Consider the following 13,072-nt stretch of genomic DNA (forward strand, 5'->3'; position numbering starts at 1 on the left):
CAAATATTTCAAAACTATTAACATCATGTCTAACTGCTGTGAAAGCCCACGTGGAAAGATACTGCGATAAAGTATACGAAAACTCTGGTAAACACTTATTTTGGTCGATTAAAAATTCTGGCGAAATCCTGGATAAGTTTAAAATTAATAATTACAAGGTTTCTACGGTCAGTACATACGATTTTTCTACTTTGTATACCACTTTACCACATAACTTAATAAATGACAAATTAACTGCCCTAATTCAAAAGACTTTTGCCAGAGAGAATGCTACATTTCTCGCTTGCAATTTTGATAAACCTTTTTTACTAGCAATATTATTAAATATTATACAATGTGGACCTGTGACGAAGTTTGTAAAGCCCTTTCCTTTTTATTGAACAACATTTACATCAGGTTTGGGAATGCAGTTTTTAGACAAGTTGTTGGTATTCCCATGGGAACAAATTGTGCAACCCTTGTCGCAGATTTGTTTTTGTATTGTTATGAAAGAGACTTTATGTTGAGCCTTTCTCCAGATACGCAGGCAAATATAATAACTGCATTTAATAATACATCTCGCTATCTGGATGATATTCTTAATATGGATAATCCGTTTTTTGGTCATTTGGTGGGTACTATTTATCCTAAGGAGCTTCAGTTAATTAAAACTAACAATTCGGATACTGATGCTTCATTTTTAGATTTACATCTCTCTATTTATGACAATATTATACATACCAAAATTTATGACAAGAGGGATGATTTTAATTTTAGCATTATAAATTTACCCCATTTGGATGGGGATGTACCTCAGGCTACATCTTATGGGGTATATATTTCTCAATTAATTCGGTTTGCCAGAGCGTGTAGTCATGTCAAGCATTTCAATGAACGTAATCAATATATTACAAATAAACTTCTTCAGCAAGGCTACCGTTATTACAAATTGCGTAAATATTTTGCTAAATTCTACTATCGCAATTCTGATTTAGTTTTAAAATTCAATAGTAATTTAAAGACACTTCTGCGAGAAGGTATTTCTAAACCCGTTTTTTATGGGGATGTGGTTTACAAACTTCGTAAGATATTGGGTCATGGTAATTTTCCAAATGTATTTGGTAAAATTATAAAACGTTTTATTAAAAGAGGTTACGACCCAACTGTTTTGAGACATACCGCATGTTTAGTGTTCAACCCGTTTACAGTTGGACACTACGCTTCCCTCTTTGATTGTGTCTGACGGAAGAGGGGGAGGACTCTATGATAAGCAGTTTATAAATCCTACCAGGACTGAACTGTTTTGATATTTGTCTTCTTGCCTGTTTCGTCGGACCCTTAAGGGTGTTTCTCTTGTTGCTCTGTCTTCTGAAAAGGCGCTGAGTACATATGTTTTTGGTTCTTAAGGTTTGCTTTTTATATATTTATACACGAGCATTTTTGTGTTTTACATGCCATGCCTTTTTGTTTCCATTACGTGTGTAAGAGATTCACCTGGAGGGGATTACTTTTATTTACACTGCCCCGTGTCTTTGGAACATGGTGGGGGTAAAAGTGAGGTTGGGTGTGCACCATAAACCGGTTTAAGCTCCCCAGTGGTGTTTTTGCCACTGACCGTTCCAAGGCGGTGCCCCACTGTGTTCCTTTGTTTGTTCGTTTTGTCCTGATGTGTTGGCTTTGTGTGTGTGTGTGTGTGTGTTTGTGTTCCTTTGTTTGTTCGTTTTGTCCTAATGTGTTGGCTGTGTGTGTGTGTGTGTGTGTGTGTGGTGCACGCGTCTGCGTGCAGTGGGTTTCGTTTTGAGGAGGCTGCGTTTTTGGTGCGTGGCATTCCCTGTTTGATATTTGTATTTGTTTTTTTTTAAAGAACTTTTTGACCGGATAGATTTCTTTCGATCTTCTTTAACATCCGAGTCATAATCTTCAACATCTGTTGTCTTTTCGAGTTAATGAAAACGAGAGAAGTAGGAGCTGATTCGTTGACCTGACAAGAATTCTTGTCTGGTAAACCTTCCTGACAGTCTCATTTCCTACGCTACCACAAAGGGGTCGACTTTGTTAATGTCACTTTATCAGTGTTACAATTCTTTTATGAAGTCTTTTTGTTCGAAATTGAAGCTGATTCTACATTTTGTTTGTTAAATTACTCATCCTTACAAAATGTAGCATCACTTCCAGCTATACTGTCATTATTGTTGGGCAAAGGCAGAAATTCCTTTGAGTGGAACATGTTGAATGAAGTATCGGCATTTACATGCTTAGCCTTTTTATGTTCAAGTCATTTTGCTGGCTTCTATAGAACATTTGAGTGTAGACAGCTTTTATTGTTGAAAAAGTCTTTGTGCAGTTGTCCTACAGACACAAGAATACTTTTGTTGATAACTCTGCTCCTGAAAATCAAATAAAACCACATATAATTTATAAAACGGAAACAATAGCTTTCCTTATTATATTACATATACCACTTGACATTACTTTATAACAATAGTTTCTGAGGACATACATGGAATTCATTATAACACAGGGCTAGTGTGCCTTACTAAAGGTGATACTGGTATACTAGAAGTATTGGCCTGAGAGCTTTAGCCCTAGAGGCCTGGAGCCAATACCTATTGGTCTAGTATGCCAATATCGCCTTAACATGCTTAAGGTACACCAGCTCGATTTTATAACCTTTTTATTGCATGTGTTACACTCTAATGTTATATTGAAAATAAGTATGAAATATTTCTATTGTGTTCATCAGTCTTTTGAAGGTTTATGTAATACACAAGAACATTTGTTATAAATGTATGCATTCTAGGGCCACAGTTTCTTGTGTCAACCTTATCTAACCACACTTACAGGTGAAGTTTGTCAAATCATGTTACTTTTCCAAGTTACCCTTTAGACATCCACATAAAATTCAGGATTAACCATAGGAATATGCTTTTGTAGAAAAACGCATGTCTCCCTCAATGAATTGTCATATAGGCAGGAAGTCAATAGCGGACTGGAGCGTTAGTCAAGAGACACTGATGGTTGGCTGCAAAAGGGATCATCTGCTTGATATGTCCAGTCATCCCACTAAGTTTCAACATTCTGGGCAAAGTGGTTCTCAAGTTATGAATTGGAAATGGTTTTCCATGTTCAGAGCCCTTTGACCTTGACCTTTGATCAATTGAACCTAGTATCAACAGGGGTCATCTACCCCGCATGTCCAAATATTCTATTAAATTTCAACATTCTGGGTCAAGTTGTTAACTAGGTCAACAATCTTTCTGTGGCAGAATGCAGACAAATAAGAATTTTTTTTCAAAATTACCTTTTAAGTTTGATCCTTTACCAGGAGCTGGATGTATGTCATTTGTCTGACCTACGGAGGTATGCTCACTTGACACAATGATTGAGGACTGAAAAATATTTTTTGAAATATATATTTCACAACTCTGACAGATGTTGCAACAACAATCAAATATAACAAGAGGGCCATGATGGCCCTATATCACTCATCTGAGTAGAATTGTTTGCTTGAACAGATTTCTTAGCTAAAGCTTTAAAACCAAGAAAATTAGAAAGTTGGGTCAAGGTTACTTTTGAAATCTGTAAAAAACATTACAGGTGGTCCAAATCCGTTTGCTCTAGCTTAGAAAATAAGAAAGTAGGTCAAATTTAATAAATGTATCTTAAGAAACAAGACAGTAGGTCAGTGTAAACATTCAAGGTCACTGAAAATTAGTTTTAAGATCGGTGTGCAAAACTGAACATCATCATCCAAATTGCAAGGCTGTATCTTAAAAAACAGATGCCCCATCTACATGACAAAGGACACAGATCAACTTTGGGAAAACAATACGCGCGACAAAACATTAAAATGACAATTTTTTCCTAAGTCTGGGGCCATAACTCCTAAAATACTGAATGAATCCTGAAGCGAAACCCCAGGTGCACAACTGCACATGCTGATCAACATTCCTGTAAACTTTGGTGACTCTAGGTCAAATACTTTTGGAGCTACGCGCGACACAACATTAAAATGACCATTTTTTAACTAAGTCAGGGGCCATAACTCCTACATGACTGAATGAATCCGGACGCGAAACTCCAGGTGCACAACTGCACATGCTGACCAACATTCCTGTAAACTTGGGTGACTTTACGTCAAATATTTTTGGAGTTACGCGCGACGAAACATTAAAATGACCATTTTTTACAAAGTCAGAGGCCATAACTCCTACACGACTGAATGAATCCGGACGAGAAACCCCAGGTGCACAACTACACATGCTAACCAACATTCCTGTAAAGTTTTGTGACTCTACGTCAAATACTTTTGGAGCTAGGCGCGACACAACATTCTCGGAAGAACGGACGGAAGGACGAAGGACGGAAAGACAAGGGCAAATCTATATGCCACCCCCAAAGTGGGGGCATAAAAAGTAGGTCAGTAGGTCAAGGTTGCAGTCAGTTGACCCCTAATTACTTGGGGTCATAAGGTAATTATAATTAAACAGTCTAGGAAATATAATCAGATAATTTTTTAAAGATTTTTTCCTCTATAACTCATATAAAAACTATGTGACCCTTGGGGCGGGGCCTCTTTTCACTCAAGGGGCATAATTTGAACAATCTTGTTAGAGAGTCACTAGACGATGCTACATACTGAATATCAAAAGCTTAGGCCTTGAACTTTCAGTCAAGAAGATTTTTAAAAGATTTTTCCTATGTAAGTCTATGTAAAACTTGTGACCCCAGGGCAGGGCCTCTTTTTACCCCAGAGGCATAATTTGAACAGTCTTGGTAAAGGACCACTAGGCAATGCAACATACCATAAATCAAAAGCCTAGGCCTTGTAGTTTCAGACAATAGTGTTTTTCCTATTTAGGTCTATGTAAAACTTGGGACCTAGGGGTGGGGCCTATTTTCATCCCAGGGGCATACTTTGAACAATCTTGGTAGGGAACCACAAGGCAATGCTACATACCAAACATTAAAGGCCTAGGTCTTGAGTTTCAGACAAGAAGAGTTTTTAAGTTGTTTCCTATGTAAGTCTATGTAAAACTTGGTACCCCCGGGGCAGGGCCTCTTTTCACCCCAGGGGCATAATGTGAACACTTTTTATAGAGGACCATTAGATGATGTCACATGCCAAATATTGAGGCTCTATGCTTTGTGGTTTTTGACAAGAAAATTTTCAAAGTGTTCCCAATATAAGTCTATGTAAACCATTTGACCCCCGCCACTCCGGGCCGGGCCGTATTTGACCCAAGGGGAATAATTTGAACAATCTTGGTAGAGGACCACTAGATGATGCTACATATCATATATAAAAGCCCTATGACCTGTAGTTTTGGACAAGAAGATTTTTAAAGTTTCACATGAGTATAATAAATTGTATATAAATTTACCTTAATATATTGTAGTATGTCATATGCGGAATCTCCATCAAAATTCTCCTACGGTTCGGGGAAATGCCTGAAAAGAAAAATGTTTTAAAAATGTCATTGATGTATATCATGCGTTTTATTTTAAAAATATCATCATATCTGGGACACAGATTTCTGTCATTAGACATGTATATTTCTGTGCATGCACATCAAGTCATATAACACAGTAACACAGGAAATCTATAACTTACAGTATTGCTAATACCAGTAGATGTGCGAGTAACTAATAGCATTCTTTGATTGTGTGTACACAGTGAAATACTGGTACTTCATTTTTTAAATGATTATGATAATGAAAATATTGTAGTAAACTTTCAATAACTTTAACTAGACCTGCTTTTGAGAAAATCGAATGTCTTCCACATCTGAATAGTATTATACGAGTCAAACATGTGCCAAGACCTCAACTCTGTCTCATAATTGTGTACAAATGAGCCAAGTTACATCAAATTCCCTCCTGTATGAAGAAGAAATGTTCCGGACAAAGTCATTCTTGTATTTGACCTTTGGCCTCTAAGTGTGACCTTGACCTAGGGACCTGGTTCTTGCGCATGACATGATGGTGAACAATTGTGTCAAATTAAATTCAAATCCCTCCACGCATGAAGAAGATATGATCAAGACAAAGTCTGTAAATGCCGTCCGCCCGGCCACCCACCGGACAGCGCAAGCACGACCTTGACATTAACCCTAGGGATCTGGTTCTTGTGCATGTCACTCCGTCTCATGATGGTGAACAATTATGCCAAGTTACATCAAAATCCCTCCATACATGAAGAAGATATTCTCCGGACAAAGTCATTCTTGAATTTGACCTTTGACGTCTGCGTGACCTTGACCTTAGATCTAGGGACCTGGTTCTTATGCTCCCATTGCTTTGTACACTTAGCTTATTGTGTTGCTTACAGGGAATCTTAAATACAATTTTATTTTTAAGACAGGAAATTGAATATTATACACTGTTTTCAAACATGAAAATAACCCTGTGATGACAATCGGGCTAAAATTTCAATTTCTTTTTTTTTCTTATTTGAATGGATGCATAATCAGTCTAAAGAAAGTAGGGAAATCTTCCTTTGTAATAGATGAAGAAGTGTCTAGGGGTACGTATCCTTACCTCTAGTATATGATTCTAGAGGTACGGATTCCGTAACCCAAGAAATTCCTTAAAAAGATTGTCTAGGGCATGGACCATCTCTTTCAAGATGTTGCGTGTTATTTACATCATTCTTTAATCTTCTTGCAAACTAACAAATCAAATATGATTTGACCAATATTCACCTAAAACATGAATCTAAATTGTTCACAGATTGATAGTTATTTTCTTTTGAAACATAAATAATTGTCAAGACACAACATAAATATTGCAAATCCAACTGGCACACAATACATTAGACACAATGATATTAAATAATGTTGTGTCAGACCATTTAATCTTAGTTACACGTAGGTATTTATGTTTTCCGCATATCTGGTGCTGGGAATATTTGAGGAACAGTTCCTTCTGCACATGTAGTGATGGTTAATTGGTTATATAACAAATTGTTTCATGTATATTGTATCTCTGATTATCTATTGTTATATTTAAAACAACATACAGCTTTTATGGATATTTTTGTCAATTTATTTGTTTGTTTTTCCAGCTAAATTTAATACATGATTCATTCGAGGGTTGAAATGCTTGTTAATCTTTTTTTTAAAGTTCATTTTACAACAAATTAAATGGTACGGAGCAGTATATTCATTCAAAGTTCCTTGTTTATTTTTGTTTTGGAAGAAAATGGAAATTGAGTAAAATTGGTGGATTCAAGTTTTAGTTGAATATTTATAAAAACATATATCTGATATTCATTTTCTACAAAATATGTAAATAACCAACAAAAAAAATTAAAATAAATAAAAAACGTATGGTCAATTTTGCACACACAAAAAAATGAAAATGTGTATGTATACTGTATATCTCAAAATCTAGGACATGACTTTAGCACCCTACAAAACTATATGTTCAACTAGAATGTGTCTGTAGGACACAGGGTGTGCCCCCACAGGTACATTTGTCACAAATAAGGGGCAATAATTCAAATGTTTGCAGTCTTAATGGGGTAAAGCCTCAACAAACATTTTTTGAAAAGGATTCATTATTATAGGCCATATACTTTTTTAGATATGAGCATCACAAACAAAAAATCCACTATTTTGTCTATATCAAGGGCCATAACTCTGTAATAAGGGCTAAGATTCTCAAGAAGAATGCCAAATGTGCAAGGTCACATCATGATAAAGACTCAAGCAAGGTTTCATGAATTTACATCAAATACTTTTTGAGCTAGGCACATAATTAGGTGAAAATGTGCATTTTTTTACTATTTCAGGGGCCATAACTTTAAAAATAGCTGGTGGAGCCAGCCAAAAAAAAAGAGTTGTGCAAGTTTATATCATGATAAAGACTTATGCAAGTTTTCAACCATTTATATATCATACTTTTTGAGCTAGGTGCGTCACAAGGTGAAAATGTGCATTTTTGACTATTTCAGGGGCCATAACTCTGAAAATAGGGGGCAGACCCAAATGAAAAATAGGAGGTGCGCAAGTTCATATCATGATTAAGACTCATGCAAGGTTTCATGAATCTACATCAAATACTTTTTGAGCTAGGCACGTCACAAGGTGAAAATGTGCATTTTTGACTATTTCAGGGGCATAACTCTAAATATAGGGGCAGACCCAAATGAAAAATAGAAGGTACGCAAGTTCATATCATGATTAAGACACATGCAAGGTTTCATGTTCATGAATCTATATCAAATGCTTTTTGAGCTAGGCGCGTCACAAGGTGAAAATGATCATTTTTGACTATTACAGAGGCCATAACTCTAAAAATAAGGTGCGGAGCCAGACGAAAAATAGGAGATGCGCAAGTTCATATCACCATAAAGACTCATGCAAGGTTTCAACAATTTATATCAAATTCTTTTTGAGCTAGGCGCATCACAAACTTCGGGCGCACGGACAAGACCAAATCTATATGCCCCACAACTCATGGGGGCGGGGGGCTGCACAAAAACAGGACTGATCTGGAAAATATAAGAGCCCAGGAACATATTTTTCATCTTGAAATTATAGACGTCAAAGTAATCTGACGCAATCGTAGGAAGTATCGAGATATTTTTCTTAATATGGACAATACCTCCACTTGTGTCAAACACTATAAGACCAGAGTAGTGGAGAAAATTCCGACGAAATTTTAATCGCAGCCGACATGTTACAAGCTATATGTTTAAATGCAAATATATATTACAAGTTGGCCAAAGATTCAAACAAAACTTACTTGTATCAAAAGTAGATTAAATTCCTTCTAATTCACATTGTTTTATGTAAAGGTTATCAAATAATTTCCAAAATTATTAATTTTTTGGTTATTTAAACCAATGTAGGTATGTACTGTACATGATTAATGTTAACAACATCAGGCATCTACATAGTTCTATAAATAAACGTCGGACTTCAATATTTTTTACGATTTTGACATTTCATATAGTCCGACGTTTTATCGAAATTATAAATTTCCCTTTAGAGCGTGCCGCAAAATATCTTGCGGAAGGTTTTACAAGTTCACGGTGGAAGTGACTGAAAAGCGATAACTAAATACCAACAACGGACAAAGAAACCTATTTTACACACCAATTGAACATACTGTGTTACTAAAAACATTGAAGATCTGTCCGCACTCTCAAAGTGAAATTTAAATTCATGCACTTTCGCAACACAACACGAAACTGACAAATCTTCTTTATTATAAAGAATGATTTTAGACGAAAAAATAGTCTCACGGTCGGCTTTGAAAAAAAAATGCGGCCGGTTACTAACGTATTGTCTATGTAGTATGCATATGTTTATAATCGATGGGTGTAACCAGCATATATTGGTTTTAATTTAATTAAAAGTTATTTCAATAAATTATTAGTTACGGTCAACCAATATATCACGTGTTTGAGAGTTTTCCTACATTACACTTCAATAAGATATGGTCGAAATCTGTGCTATGCAAACGGTTGTCATTCGATTAAACTTGACACATGTTGGACGTCCAAATATTAAACAGTTAAAAGGCGCCCTGTGAAAGTTTAATGTTATTGAACTAGCATCTGCACAGCATAACGCGCAAGCAATAAAACCAATAACATTACACGACTGTGTACTGTGATTTATCCCCCATTATTTTGGTCCTTCAGATAGTCGAACTAATCTGACGTATCCAGTTATATTATATTGTTACGATCAAACTGCAGCGGTGGCTGCAAAAGTCAGAAATTAAAAAGCAGCCACTGAGCGACAGTAAGCTTGTCTAGTCCTTCAGAGTATTGACAGTTACATAGCTAAAATAATTCAGCTTCAGTGATTTTATATGCTGTTATGGATCTCTAATGGACGTGACTATCAAAATATAAAAATGAGGTCAGTTTAATTGCCCCGTCACAATTTTATAAACCAATCTGGTCGTCAAATTATTTTGACTACATGTAATCAAAGCTTGAAATATTGTTGTTGGGGTAATTCAGGTATTTCCTACGAACAAATCATTAGAGACTGAATACAAACTAAAGTAGATACATGGAAATTGTCATATCATAAACACTGAAAAAAACATGTAAATTGTAGGCCTAATGCCAGTAATCAAAAATTATTAGTACAGCCTTACCTGTGCCTGTGGAAAATATAACTTCGATTGCTGAATTGTCAACAAATTTACTCTTGAGATCTGGCCCTCATACTTTTTGTAGTCCCTGAATGTGTATCCAGAATTAGGAATAACAACGTATCGGCCGCTTGAGCGCTGCGCGATCTATCAACATTATAAACCTTACCTGCATCAATCGGCTGTAGTTTCATTATTCATTAATCAAATTACATTTGTTTAGTTTCATTAAATAAAGGAAAGATTTATCTTTTCAAATTTGTAAAAATATCTATATATTTTTTTAATCTGAGATTATGTAGTTTTACCTTGTTTCAGCGGTAAATTTCTAGTTTACGGGTGTAGTGAATAGTGGCCTGTGATCAGCGATGGAGGGTGTCGCCGACCTGCAGAAGTGACGTCACTGTAGCAGCACGCGGGAATTCCAGCCAACCAGCGTGAGTCGAGTCCCAGCATCCATACTGTTTACCTGTGTAATTGTCATCTCCTGCATCGATCTGCTCCAGCCTCGAACTACATCGGCTGTAAGTAGTGGTTTATGTGTTTGTGTTGTCGCCTGTTAAGCTGAACAGCCAGGCATCCTATTATTTTATGTATCTCGGCTCTTGTGTAGTGAAAAACACTACATTGGTGTCAGAGTGGTTTTCGGGCCCACGTACGTCAAATCTCTAAAGGTTTTTGGGAGGGAGTAGGGGGTTAGCGGCTCGAAAAACATCGCCGCTAATTATCCGAAAGTGTTTGTGAGTTTTTGACCACTCATAGGTTATTACCCCCGGACGTTACGGGCCCAGGGCACTAAGCAGCTATAAACTTATAGCGTACCGGGAGGCCATCCCGGTGTGGGGAATTCCATAGGGGAGGTCTAAATAGGTTTTTAATATATTTTGGATTTAGTATTTCTGGCCTGCTTCCCAGACCCCTGGCCACTTCTAGGTTCAATGCCATCAGTTGGGGGTCCACCTGGGACTACTCGAAATGCATGGTGTTTATCTCCAGTGACAGCCGTGCATGGATGCTTACCATCTGGTACTGCTCCTCCTTGGCACCCCCAACCCACAGCACAGTATGCGGGGGACCCTCCCCACACTACCCCCGCACACTGGTACCCTTCACCTTGGCATCAGGCTAGTGAGGGTCCACCCCAAGTAACCCAATCCAGTTTGGAACAACCCCCAGTGATGCCAGGGGTAACCGCCCACGTAGATAACCATTACCACCCAAGCCCTCATACACCATGTCAGTTAGGTCCTGTTTGGGATCCCACCAGGTGGTATATGCCACTTTGGTGTGGGGATAACCCCCATACACAGCGTCACTTTGATTCTTATGGGGTCACTAACACAAGGACTCCACCGAGGTTCGAGGGCAGCTCCAATACACGAAGTCATATAGGCCCAGATGGAAACAGTAGCATGTGGAACATGTCACCCGGAAACGGGGACAATGCCCATACACAAAGCTACGCAGTCTTAGATCCGAATACCAGCATGTGGGATGTTTCAGAGCAGAGTGGGGAAAACCCCCATTTTCAAAGTAACTCCAATTCACATATACCCCAGGCCTGTGATACATCTTGGTCTACTTCGTCGCAGCTTTTGCAGGACAGTGACTGGGTCTGGGAACTAATTTTGGATCGGGGAGCAGTAGCTGATTTTGGATACCCCAATCCATCTCATAGTTTGTATGGTCCCCAACAACCAAGGTCACCAGCCATCCCAACATCAGGCTTCACTTGAGAAATGCTATTCCCAGCAAGGAACAGTTACCGATACTCAGTCATGCCCTATGACCTCAACACCTATAAAAACGGCGATAATCAGTCCATTAAGCAAGTTGGCCAAAACATTAAGCCCTGTAAGACGGAGCAAAGGATTGTATAAGAAAGATTATGATAATTTACAGAAGGTATTTATCGAACCTGGTCAGTAGGCTGTACCTAGGCCTATTAAAAATCAGTCCCAAGATAAATCTGAAGATTCCTTATTGGTTGCCTTTGTAGAAAGTGCTTTATAACTTATACTGAATGTGCTTTATAATTTATACTGAGAGCAACTCCGCTCGTACCGAAGTCGAGGGAATTAATGCTCAACAGTCCCCCTATACTGAGTTAAGGTGTCAGACTAGTAACACAGAGTCCCTTGACCCGTTTCCTAATGCTGAAGTTCAAGGTCAAACCCCTTGTACCGAGGTAAAGGGTCAGACCATACATAACCAGGCTAAGGGTCAGTCCCCAAATACAGAGGTCGAGGGTCAGTCTTGTTGTATTGAGGCAGAGGGTCAGCCCTATTGTTGTCAAGAGGTTCAATTCATTAACTGTGAGGGCGAGCTCTTGTATAACAGCGAGGGCCAGAACATTAAAAGTGAGGTTGAGCCCTCGTATACTGTTGAGGGTCAGTACATTAAAACTGAGGTTGAACCCTTTATTTATGTTGAGGGTCAGTCCATTATTACTGGGGCTGAGGTCCAGTCTAATAAACTAGTGATCGGTGGTCAGTCCCTGATGAGTTTGGTCAAAGATCTGCCCCAAGGACTGAGGGCAAAGAGGAGCAATGTCAAGATAGGAGTGGTTACCGGCTTGATAAACCTATTCTCTCAAACGATGATCTAGAACAGTTTTTTCAGTATCTAGATGATAAACATCTGGAAGTCTCACAAGAGGCTAATAATGCATCGCCCAGATGTTCACACTGTGGAAATGCGATCCACAGGGAAGAAACACCTAACATATAATTGGGGATGGTGTAAGTTCCGAATTTAATTCACCACAGGATACCAATTTTTTTCATTGATTTTAAACCCAGCATATCTGTAAAACTGCCGAGCACATTTCAATCAAATATTTCAATAATTCTTTGAATACATATTAAATAGATTGCACAACTACATTTTTAGAAAATTAACTTGCTGATTACGACAATTGACAATACACAGACTTATTTCCGTTGATTTCTGCCGAACTATATCGGGTTAATTA

Source organism: Mercenaria mercenaria, unplaced genomic scaffold (assembly GCF_021730395.1).
Source record: "Mercenaria mercenaria strain notata unplaced genomic scaffold, MADL_Memer_1 contig_1983, whole genome shotgun sequence".
Lineage (NCBI taxonomy): Eukaryota > Metazoa > Mollusca > Bivalvia > Venerida > Veneridae > Mercenaria > Mercenaria mercenaria.